Source organism: Marmota marmota, unplaced genomic scaffold (genome assembly GCF_001458135.2).
Source record: "Marmota marmota marmota unplaced genomic scaffold, marMar, whole genome shotgun sequence".
Lineage (NCBI taxonomy): Eukaryota > Metazoa > Chordata > Mammalia > Rodentia > Sciuridae > Marmota > Marmota marmota.
In genome coordinates this window covers 33,461,719-33,471,508 of record NW_026000082.1, presented here as the reverse complement: position 1 = coordinate 33,471,508, position 9,790 = coordinate 33,461,719, and the positions used below count along the sequence as shown (strand labels likewise).

The following is a 9,790-nucleotide window of genomic DNA, read 5'->3' as shown; positions in this document are numbered from 1 at the left end:
TTTGGCCGAAACGGGAGTTGGCAGCACAAAAGCCCGATGACGGGAGAAACCGGTTGTGAATTTGTAGCTAATAACATTTAATAACAATTGAGCGCGTACTGTCCAGAACTGTTAATCCCTTACTTCCGATGTGTCATTTAATCTTTTCAAGGAAACCTGTGAAAAATTTATCCAGGTTAAGTATAGAGCCTAGAATAGAGAACTCTCACCCCAAACCTGAGCCTGGCCTGTAATCATTAAGCTCTGGTCTTTTTGAGTTATTTCATCCAGCAAATGCTTGGTGGCAATTATTGCTTTTTTTTTCCTCCTTTTTTGCCCTAGTCTCTAGACGTGTAAGCAAGACCCGGTTTCAGCATTTGCGGGATCCTCGGTAAAATGGAAAACAACTTACAAACAATGTATAAAGGTCTGTGACAGCCCAGAGCTTGAAACAGTAGCTGCCAGCAGGAATTGGGAAAAAAATGGGTGCAGCAACTTGCCCTGTCTTTATATCTTCCCATCCTTGACCCCACAATGTTCCCAAACCACCCTCTACCCTGATACTAGAACCAGATTCTCAGATTCAAGGCCTCATCACCATTAGGTGCCAACCTGCTGTCTTGCCTAGCCTTATTTTCCTGCCACTGTTCTCTTGGCATGTCAGCTTTTGTTGTCGAACTCCTGTTTGTCTTTTTAATACCTTACTTGAATGTATATGCATCCATTTAACAAATGTTTATTGTCTTATTGGGTGCCAAACGTTTTGCTGGATACATACTAGTGGCTAAGACAGACATCCTTGTCCTTGGAGAGTTCACAATCTAGGCCAAATGCACGAAAGGGTAAAAAAGAACCACAATAAGTTAGGCTTATCTATCTTAGTGATGAAGGAACTTGAGTGAAAGCTCTAGGTTAGGAAATAACTTAGTCAAGGACCAAATCTTAGTAGGTGACAGGGAGAAACAGTGAGGTTGAATAGGTAAGCAGGAATTCATTTCAGGGCAGACTGTATACTATAGTGGGAATTTGTAATTTTATTATTATTATTATTTATTTCTTTGTTTTGAGACAAGGTCTTGCTAAATTGCCTAGGGCTGGCCAAATTGAGGAGGCTGGCTTTGAATCACAATCTTCCTTTCTCAAGCACCCCCCTCTAGAATTACAGGCGTGCACCACCACACCCCAGTGATGATTTGCATTTAAAAAGTAATGTAGCCAGGTGCAGTGGTGAACACTTGTAATACCAGCAATTCAGCAGGCTGAAGCAGGAGGATGGCAAGTTTGTGGCCAGTCTCAGTAACTTAGTGAGGCCCTAAGCAACTTACCAAGACCCTGTCTCAAATAATAAAGAAGGGAGATGTAGTTAGTGGTAAAGCAACCTTTGGTTCAATCCCCAGTACCAAAAAATAAAATAACACTGGTAGATTATAGGAGGAACCCCCAATAATTGACAGCACCCATCTGTATACTTCCCACCAGTTTCTATACTTCTCCTTCCTATTACAATGTAAGAACTATTTCTGTGTTGCCTCTTGTAATTTCTACTCTAAGGAATAGAAATCTCCATACATTATTAAAATAGATTTAAAAAAAATTTTTTTTAGTTGTAGATAGACATAATACTTTTATTTTATTTACTTATTTTTATGTGGTTCTAAGGATTGAACCCAGTGCCTCACACATGCTAGGCAAGTGCTCTACCACTGAGCTATAGCCCAGCCCCTAAAATAGATTTTAAAAAGTAAAATATCTAGGGCTGGGGATATATCTAATTGGTAGAATGCTTGCCTCAATTGCACAAGGCCTTGGGTTCAATCCCCAGCACCACAAAAAAGAAAAAAAATGTCTAACAGTCTATGTTCTTCCATATCTTTTTAAAAAATTTGTACATATAAATACAGCTGTAGAAAATATATTAGGACTGGATTTTGCACTGGGGGTGCTCTTTATTATATTTTGGTACTGGGGAGGGTTGCTTTACCACTGAGCTGTATCCCCAACCCTTTTTATTTTGAGACAGGTTCTCAGTTGCTGAGGCTGACCTCAAACTTGAAATCCTGTCAGCCTTCTGGGTCGCTTGGGCTAGTGAGCCTGTGTGCTCTTTCAACATCATTTTTACATACTTTAAAAAAATTAGCCATTGATCTACTTAAGTCATTCCATGTACAATATTGCTTCATTTTTTTGTATTAACGGTATCACGTTCTACCTTATTAAAACTTACCGCTTGGAACCGGTGTGCCTGTAATCCCAGCGGCCGGGGAGACTGAGCAGGAGGATCACAAGTTCAAAGCCAAACTCAGCAAAAACGAGGTGCTAAGCAACTCAGTGAGACCCTGTCTCTAAATAAAATACAAACTGGGGCTGGGGATGTGGCTCAGTGGTCGAGTGCCTCTGAGTTCAATCCTCGGTACCAAAAAAGAAAACCAAAACCAAAAAAAAAAAAAAAAACTTATTTTGATGTCTAATTCACTCCATCGAAGTGCTGCATATAGCTTTCCATCATATGAGCACACTGTGACATTATGCTTATCACTTGATGGCACCTGGGAGTTTAGAGTGCTCCCAGTTTTCCCCTCTTAAGTCATGTGATGCCTCCTCTGCACTCCCGCAGAAGCAGATCTAGGGTGAATGGCTACTAGTGACCCAAGTTTGCGTGTTTGCTATTTTGATAAGTCGGGATTCGTATGTTCCCATTAGGTAACCATAACCACCGATATTCGTCTCCTCCTACGGGAGACCCTTCAGGTGAGAAGCAAAAAACCACAGGGAGGAACTCCACTGCGCATTGCTGCTGGTACCGCTAACCCGCTTGCTCCTGCAGCAGCTCAGGTTCGCTTCTGAAAGGTTGTCCTCCAAAACCTTCCCAGCAAGCACTGCTCATATTTGCATATTAACTCAAGTCCTTGCCTTTCCTTCTAAATAAAAATCGAAAGGACAGTATTGATTCTGTATGTGAACATTTCCCTCCACCTCAAAAGATTTTGGAACTTCCTCCTTAGCTTTGGGAGTGTAGAATTGGAAGTTATTTGCGCTCTTGTTTTTTTCACCTTTACCAAAAGATGAATCGAACGACATCGGCTCTCTGGTTTAACCATCCTAAAGCAAAAAGGGCTTCTGTCGTGAGTGGCACACGTAGGGCAACTCGATTGCTCTTCGTGCGGAATCGACATCAAGAGATTTCGGAAGCATAATTTTTTGGTATTTGGGCAGCTGGTGATCGTTGGTCCCGGCGCCCTTGAGTTTGTTGTGCCAACGAAAGAGAGTGGGGCAAGTTTTTTGTGTTTTGGTCTGGGATACGCAGTACGGTAAAAGAATTAAGGAAATTAGCGTAAGGATAGCCAAGAAAGATGTAGATGTTGAAGCCAGTTCCAGTACTTTAGTGGAGTCCTGTTCTACTTCCCTGCGGAAGTGCTCTTAGACGTTCAAGCCGGAGAGTTCAAAGTCATCCTCAGCACTTGGCTAGACAAGATTTCAGCAATTAAAAATAAGTAGTTGGGTCAGGCGTATTGGCGAGTTCCGGAGGTGCATAAGTTTTGCGCAACTCCTGAGACTCCTGTGAGAGGATTCCAAACTTGAGAGGAGTCTCAACATTTTAGCGAAGTACTATTTTAAAAAAACAAAACAAGGCTGGCCTTTAATCCCAGGGATTCGGAAGGCTGAAGCTGGAGGATCCTGAGTTCATTCAATTTAGGAAGTTCCCTAACCAATTTATTGAGACCTTGTCCAAAAAGGAGAATATAGGGAGGGGAGGGAAGTGTATATATAGTTCCCTTCCGTCAAGGGAGGGGAGGGGGAAGCGGGAGGGAAAAGAGGAGGGGGAGACAGGAAGGGGCTTTTCGATGAAGCTTAGTGGTAGAAGTGCTTTCCTGGAAGTAATAAAAGCACGGACACCTTATAACTTGGTACAACTTGGATGAACCTTGAAGACTTGTTTAATGAGACAAGTCAGACGCAGAAGGGCAAGTGTATATGATACCACTTACATGAGGTAACTAGAAAAGTCAAATTCAAAGAAATAATAATGGTTTCTAGGGAAAAGGAGAGAGGAGGTGGAGTGGAAGCTACCTTCAATGGATACACAGAATTTCTGTTTGGGATGATGCAAAAGTTCTGGAGATGGAGATGGATAATTTTTGCACAACAATATGAATGTCCTTAATGCCACTGAATGGGGAAAAAATATATATATATATATAATTTTTTTTCTGTTTTTATCTTCTTTGAATTTTATATTTTTAAATGACTAAAAAAAAAAAAAATGAAAAGGGCTGTGGTGGAATTTGCTCCAGAGTTCCATTTCCAGTACTACTATATACATACATAGGTTAAAAAACAATAATAATTTGCTAATAGGGGCTGGGTTGTATCTTACTGGTAGAGTACTTGCTTAGCATACACGAGGTGCTTTCCCCACATGTGGAAGATCCTGGATTGGATCCTGAGCACTGCAAAATACATAAATAAAAATGGCTAAATGGCTGGGTTCGGTGGCGCATGCCTGTAATCCAAGAGCTCAGAAGGCTGAGAGGAGGATTGCAAGTTTAAAGCCAGCCTCAGCAATTTAGTGAGGTCCTAAGAAACTTAGTGAGACCTGTCTCAAAATAAGAAAATAAAAAGGGCTAGAGATGTGGTTCAGTGATTAAGTACCTCTAGGTTCATTCTCTGGTACTAGGGGGAAAAAAGAAAGAAAGTAAGCAAGCTGAAAGCCACGTGTGGTGGCTGTAATCCCAGCAATTTGGGAGGCTGAGCAGGAAGATCACAAGTTTGAGGGCAGCTTTAACTTAGCAAGGCCTTATGCAACTCAACAAGACCCTGTCTCAAAAAATAGAAAGGGCTGGCAATGTAGCTAAATGATAAAGGATCTTGAGGTCAATCCCCAGTACAAGAAAGAAAGAAAACAGGCAGAAGCAGAGACTAGTTCAAGGTCACAGTGGGCCAGCAGGACTTGAGTCTTGTACTCTAGGACTCCCAAACCAGAAATTGGCTTTTTGCTTTGGGTCCTGGTAGTGGACTGGGTGTCAGGGTAGGGCTGGGGCTGGGATGGGGAAGGAGGTGATCCACCTGGGTTTTTTGTTGTTGTTTTTTGTTTTTTTGTTTTGTTTTGTTTTTTTTCACCAACTGCCAAAACTTCCTCCCTTTATCCCTCTGCCTTCTTTTCTGATTCACTCCCCATCTGTTAGTGGTTTCTGGCTTCTGGGAATGCGGATGATGCATTAGGGAAGGGTAAACTGTGGGGGGTGGAGAGACAGACACAAAAGCGCAGGAAGTCCTAAATAAACTTTTTTTTTTTTTTTTTTTAGTGTTCTCTGTGTACCAGGCAATGTTCTAGGATCTAGGTGTTATCCTGTGACTAATATGACTTTGTCCTTGCTCTAATGGATATTCCATTTTAGAATATACATTGTGGTGGTGGGGGAACTGGTTCAGACAGGAATGAGCCAGCTAAGGAATGGGTGAGGGCCTTACAAGAGATGCAGAAAGAAACTGGGCAAAACTTGAGACTGTGAGAACAGGGAGGCTCTGGGAGACAGGAGGAGGCAGCTGGAGTCTGGAGGAAGAGTATGCCAGGCCTGGGGGACAGTTCCAGCAAGGACCACAGAATCCACATGTTGAAGGAACATTGAGGAGGCAATTGGGACACAGCAGAGGGACACAGTCAAGAGAATATCCCAATGCCGGGTCAGGTAGGGACATGTAGACTGATGAGTTCAGATTTTATTCTAAGGGGACAGGAGGCTAGTGGAAGGTTAAACACTGAAGATTCAAGGCTGCAGAACAGGAAGTAGGGCGACCAATTCTGAGGCTCTGGCTGAAACCAAGGCAGGTAAGGAAGGTCCAGACTAAGTGGGGTTCAGAAAAGAGGTATTATGGGGGTCTGTGAGAAGTAATTGAGATGGAAGCACTATTCTCTGACGTAGGGGACATGGGAGGAAAAGCAGGTTTTTGGGGGCCATCCAAGGAGAATGGGAAAGAGAAAGATGAATTATGCTGTGGGAATGTTGAGTTGGGAGAGTCAGCAGCAGCTCAGGCAGTTGGAAACTGTTCCAGGCCGGAGGTGAATACCTGGGAAGAGAAGCTGCCACCTGGGCACACCAGGTCATTTCTCTTTGTAGATGAGTAATGGAGAACCCGATGACTCTTTTTTTTTTTTTTTTGCAGTATTAAGGATTGAACCCAGGGATACTCTATCACTGAACTATACTCTGAGATCTTTTTTAATTTTGAGACAGGGTCTTGCTAAGTTGTTTAGAGCCTTGCTTAAATTGCTGAGTCTGGCCTTGAATTTATGATCCTCCTGCCTCAGTCTAAAGGGTCTCTGAGATTACAGGGATAGGCCAATGCACCAGCTGACTCTTGATGTTTGTTCTGTTTTTTTTTTTTTTGTTCTGTTTTTTTAGTTTTAGGTGAACACCATATCTTTATTTTATTTTTATGTGGTGCTGATGATCAACCCCAGTGCCTCATGCATGCTAGGCTAGCACTCCACCACTGAGCCAAACTCCAGCCCCTGTTCTGTTTGTCTTAACTGGACATCAACATTTATAAATTCAGAGATACCAAATAACATCCAAGATTTCCACCTCCTCTTCCAAAGATACTCTGGCCACAACGGGCACAGAAATGGGAAAGACACAGCAATTCAGCAAAGGAGCTGCTTCCTCTCCAGATGACCCAAACTTTGGCTGGTCCCCAACTCCAACAGAATTGCTACAGATCCCACTCAAGGCCCCTGCCAGATTTCTGTTCTCACGACTAAAAGGCTCAGGGGTCACTCCAGTTGAACTAGGCTAACTGGGCTGCGCAAAATAACCACACAAGAGACACAAATACCTTTTTCTTTGGGGTCGCTGAGAGGGTTCCTCTGACCTTAAGGGTCCTCAGGAAGAGAGAGAGTGAGAGCACGCACTGACCCCTTTTATTGAGGAGAAGCTATTCAAATGAGGCAAGGGGTCAGGATTCAGGGGGCTGAGTATCTTCATGATGTCCACTGTCAGCGGGTTGACTGACACCTGGGTAGGCCACACCCAAGGGCACAGTAAGAGAAGGGGACACACGCAAGGCACTTCCATGGAAGATTCTATCCTAAACAGGGCAAGGGATTATATTACAAAGGAACAGGTGAGCATAGCTTCACCCATGGGGCTGTAGCAAGACACACCCATGCACCAGACACTGACCCTCAAACCCAAGAAGGGTAGGGAAAGCTCTGCCACATTTCTGTGACTGAGAGCCTCAGCACCCAGCCAGAGAGTGTGACCCAGTCACGTGCAAGATTGGTCTCCCACAGGCCCCAACCTGGACATGCTGGAGTTTTAACCTCTGGCCTGGGCAAGAAGGAGTTAACACCACAGAAGAGGAAAAGCTGACCTAGAACCAAAGTTGGACACCAGATAGACTCAGCAAGAATGGCAGCTCTGCTGATTTCCAATCTCGAAATCACCTAGAAGGGAAATTCCCTGTTTGGAATTCCACCTCTGGGAAATTTCCTAGCATTGTACCAGCATAGAGAAATGACTCAAGTGATGTTGGCTAATTTTACTCCTAACTCTCTGAGCAGCTGATCTCAGGAAATTGAATGGTCAGGCCATAGCATGAACTATAGCAAGGAGCCCAAATTTTGGCTTTACTACTACTTAGCAACTGTGCAAACTCAGTTTTTCTGACTGTGAAGTGGGGACACTACTAGTACCTACTTTCTGGGGATAATTTTATATATATGTACACACACACACACACACACACACGTAACATTTAAAATAGGGCCTGGTGCTCAGGATTGGCTATTATTATTGCTGCTGCTCTCATTATTACTTGGCATGTAATTAACATACTTAAGAGCTGTGGTTCTCAACTTAGTTGGCCATGGCAGTCATCTTAGGGCATTTTAAAAATATTCATAAGCTGTACCAGGTGTGGTAGCACAAACCTATACTCCCAGCTTCTCAGGAAGCTGAGGCACCAGGATCACAAGTATAAGGCCAGCTTGGGCAACTTAGCAAGACCCTGTCTCAGAAGGGCAATAGGAATGTAGCTCAGTGGTAGAGTACTTACCTAATTTATGCAAGGACCTGTGTTCCTACACCAGTACCACCACCAAAAAAAAAAGTGGTGGCTCTTGCCTATAACCCCAGTGACTTGGGAGGCTGAGGCAAGAGCATCACAAATTTGTGGCCACCCTCAGCAACTTAGTCGTAAGTGCTCCTGGGTTCCATCCCCGGTACTGAAAAAAAAAAAAAAAATCATAAGCTAGGCATGGTAGTCCATACCTGTAGTCCCAGCTATCTGGGAGGCTGAGGCAGGAAGATTGAATCCAAGAGTTCAAGGCCAGCCTAGACAACAGTGAGACCTGTCTCAAAAATAAATAAATAAATAACTTACTTCACGACTGTGCCCCATCCACAGAAATCTTACCTGAGTTCATCTAGGGTGGGCCCTGATATGAGTATTTTTTACAATATTCCCAAACGATTCTACGTACTGCTAGGGACAGGCACTTCCAATTGAGGAGTAATTAGGAATATGGGCTCTGGAGGGCATGCTCAGCTCCCATCTAGCCACTACCTAGATGTGCAAACATGGGAATGTAGCCTAACTTCTCCAAGACAGATTAATAACAGGACCTGTGAGGTTGGACATCTAAGCCTTTAGGGCAGTATATGGAGGCTAGCAAGCTCTCAGCAAGCCTGGACATTACCCCCCTCAGTCTCTTTGCTGTTGACACACTGGCTTGCAGCCACTGGGGGACCATGTTCAGCTTACACCCACAGGCTCTCTAAAGGAAACTGGGTGTCTTTCAATATCCCACACAGAGCTCTTCTAACACTGATGACTTCCCCCACAGGTATTTCCACTGTTTGGCTTTTATATTCACCCAAATGAACAGAATCATCTCCTAAACAAAATTAGTCTTTGATCAGACCTATCCCTAGAATGCTGAAGGACAGGAAGCAGACTGGTGGCCCAAGTATCCAAGCATCTTTCATATTGAAAAAGAAGAGGGCTGGGAGTATCTCAGTGGTATGGCACTTGCCCAGCATGCTTGAGGCCCTGAGTTTTGAGCTTCTGGATTTTATCCCCAACACTAGGGGAAAAAAAGAAAAGAACAGAAAAAGGAAGAAACAAAAAAGAGAAGGAGAAGAAAGTTCAATGTTTAGAGAACAGCGTTTAGTGAGGGGAAAAAAAAGTGTAATGTGAAATTGTGTCTTTATGATAATTCATCAAGGTAAAAGGAATAATTGCATGGAAAATGGGGCCAGCCCTGGTGGCACATGTCTCTGATCCCAGTGACTCAGGAGGCTGAGACAGAAGGATCACAAGTTCAAAGCCAGCCTCAGCAATAGGTAGGCACTAAGCAACTCAGTGAGACCCTGTCTCTAAATAATAAACACACACAAAAAAAGGGCTGGGGATATAGCTCAGTTGGCAGAGTGCTTGCCTTGCATGCACAAGGCCCTGGGTTCAATCCCCAGCACCAAAAACAAACCAAAAGTGGCTTAGTGGTTGAATGCCCCTGAGTCCAATCCCCGATACAAAAAAAAATCACGGAAAAAAGATTAAAATGAAATAGCATCCTTTCATGTATTTTGCAATTTTCTTGGTGCTGGGGATTTAACTTAGGGGCAATTTACCACTGAGCCACATCCCCAGCCCTTTTTTATTTTGATGCAGGGTCTCACTAAGTTGCTAAGGCTGGCCCGGAACTTGTGATCCTCCTGCCTCACCCTCCTGTGTCACTGGGATTATAGTCTTGCACTTGCACTACCATCCCAACTGTAGCAAAAAAAAAAAAAAAAAAAAAAAAAAAAAA

The 9,790-nt window shown here is 43.5% G+C and overlaps 1 non-coding gene across 1 annotated transcript; it reads left to right on the top strand.

Annotated features, from left to right (window-relative positions):
• The first annotated feature begins 3,085 nt into the window (after positions 1-3,085).
• On the top strand, positions 3,086-3,219 carry LOC125610426. Its single transcript, XR_007340446.1, has one exon. It is a non-coding gene; the product is annotated as a U11 spliceosomal RNA (small nuclear RNA).
• Positions 3,220-9,790: the final 6,571 nt, after the last annotated feature.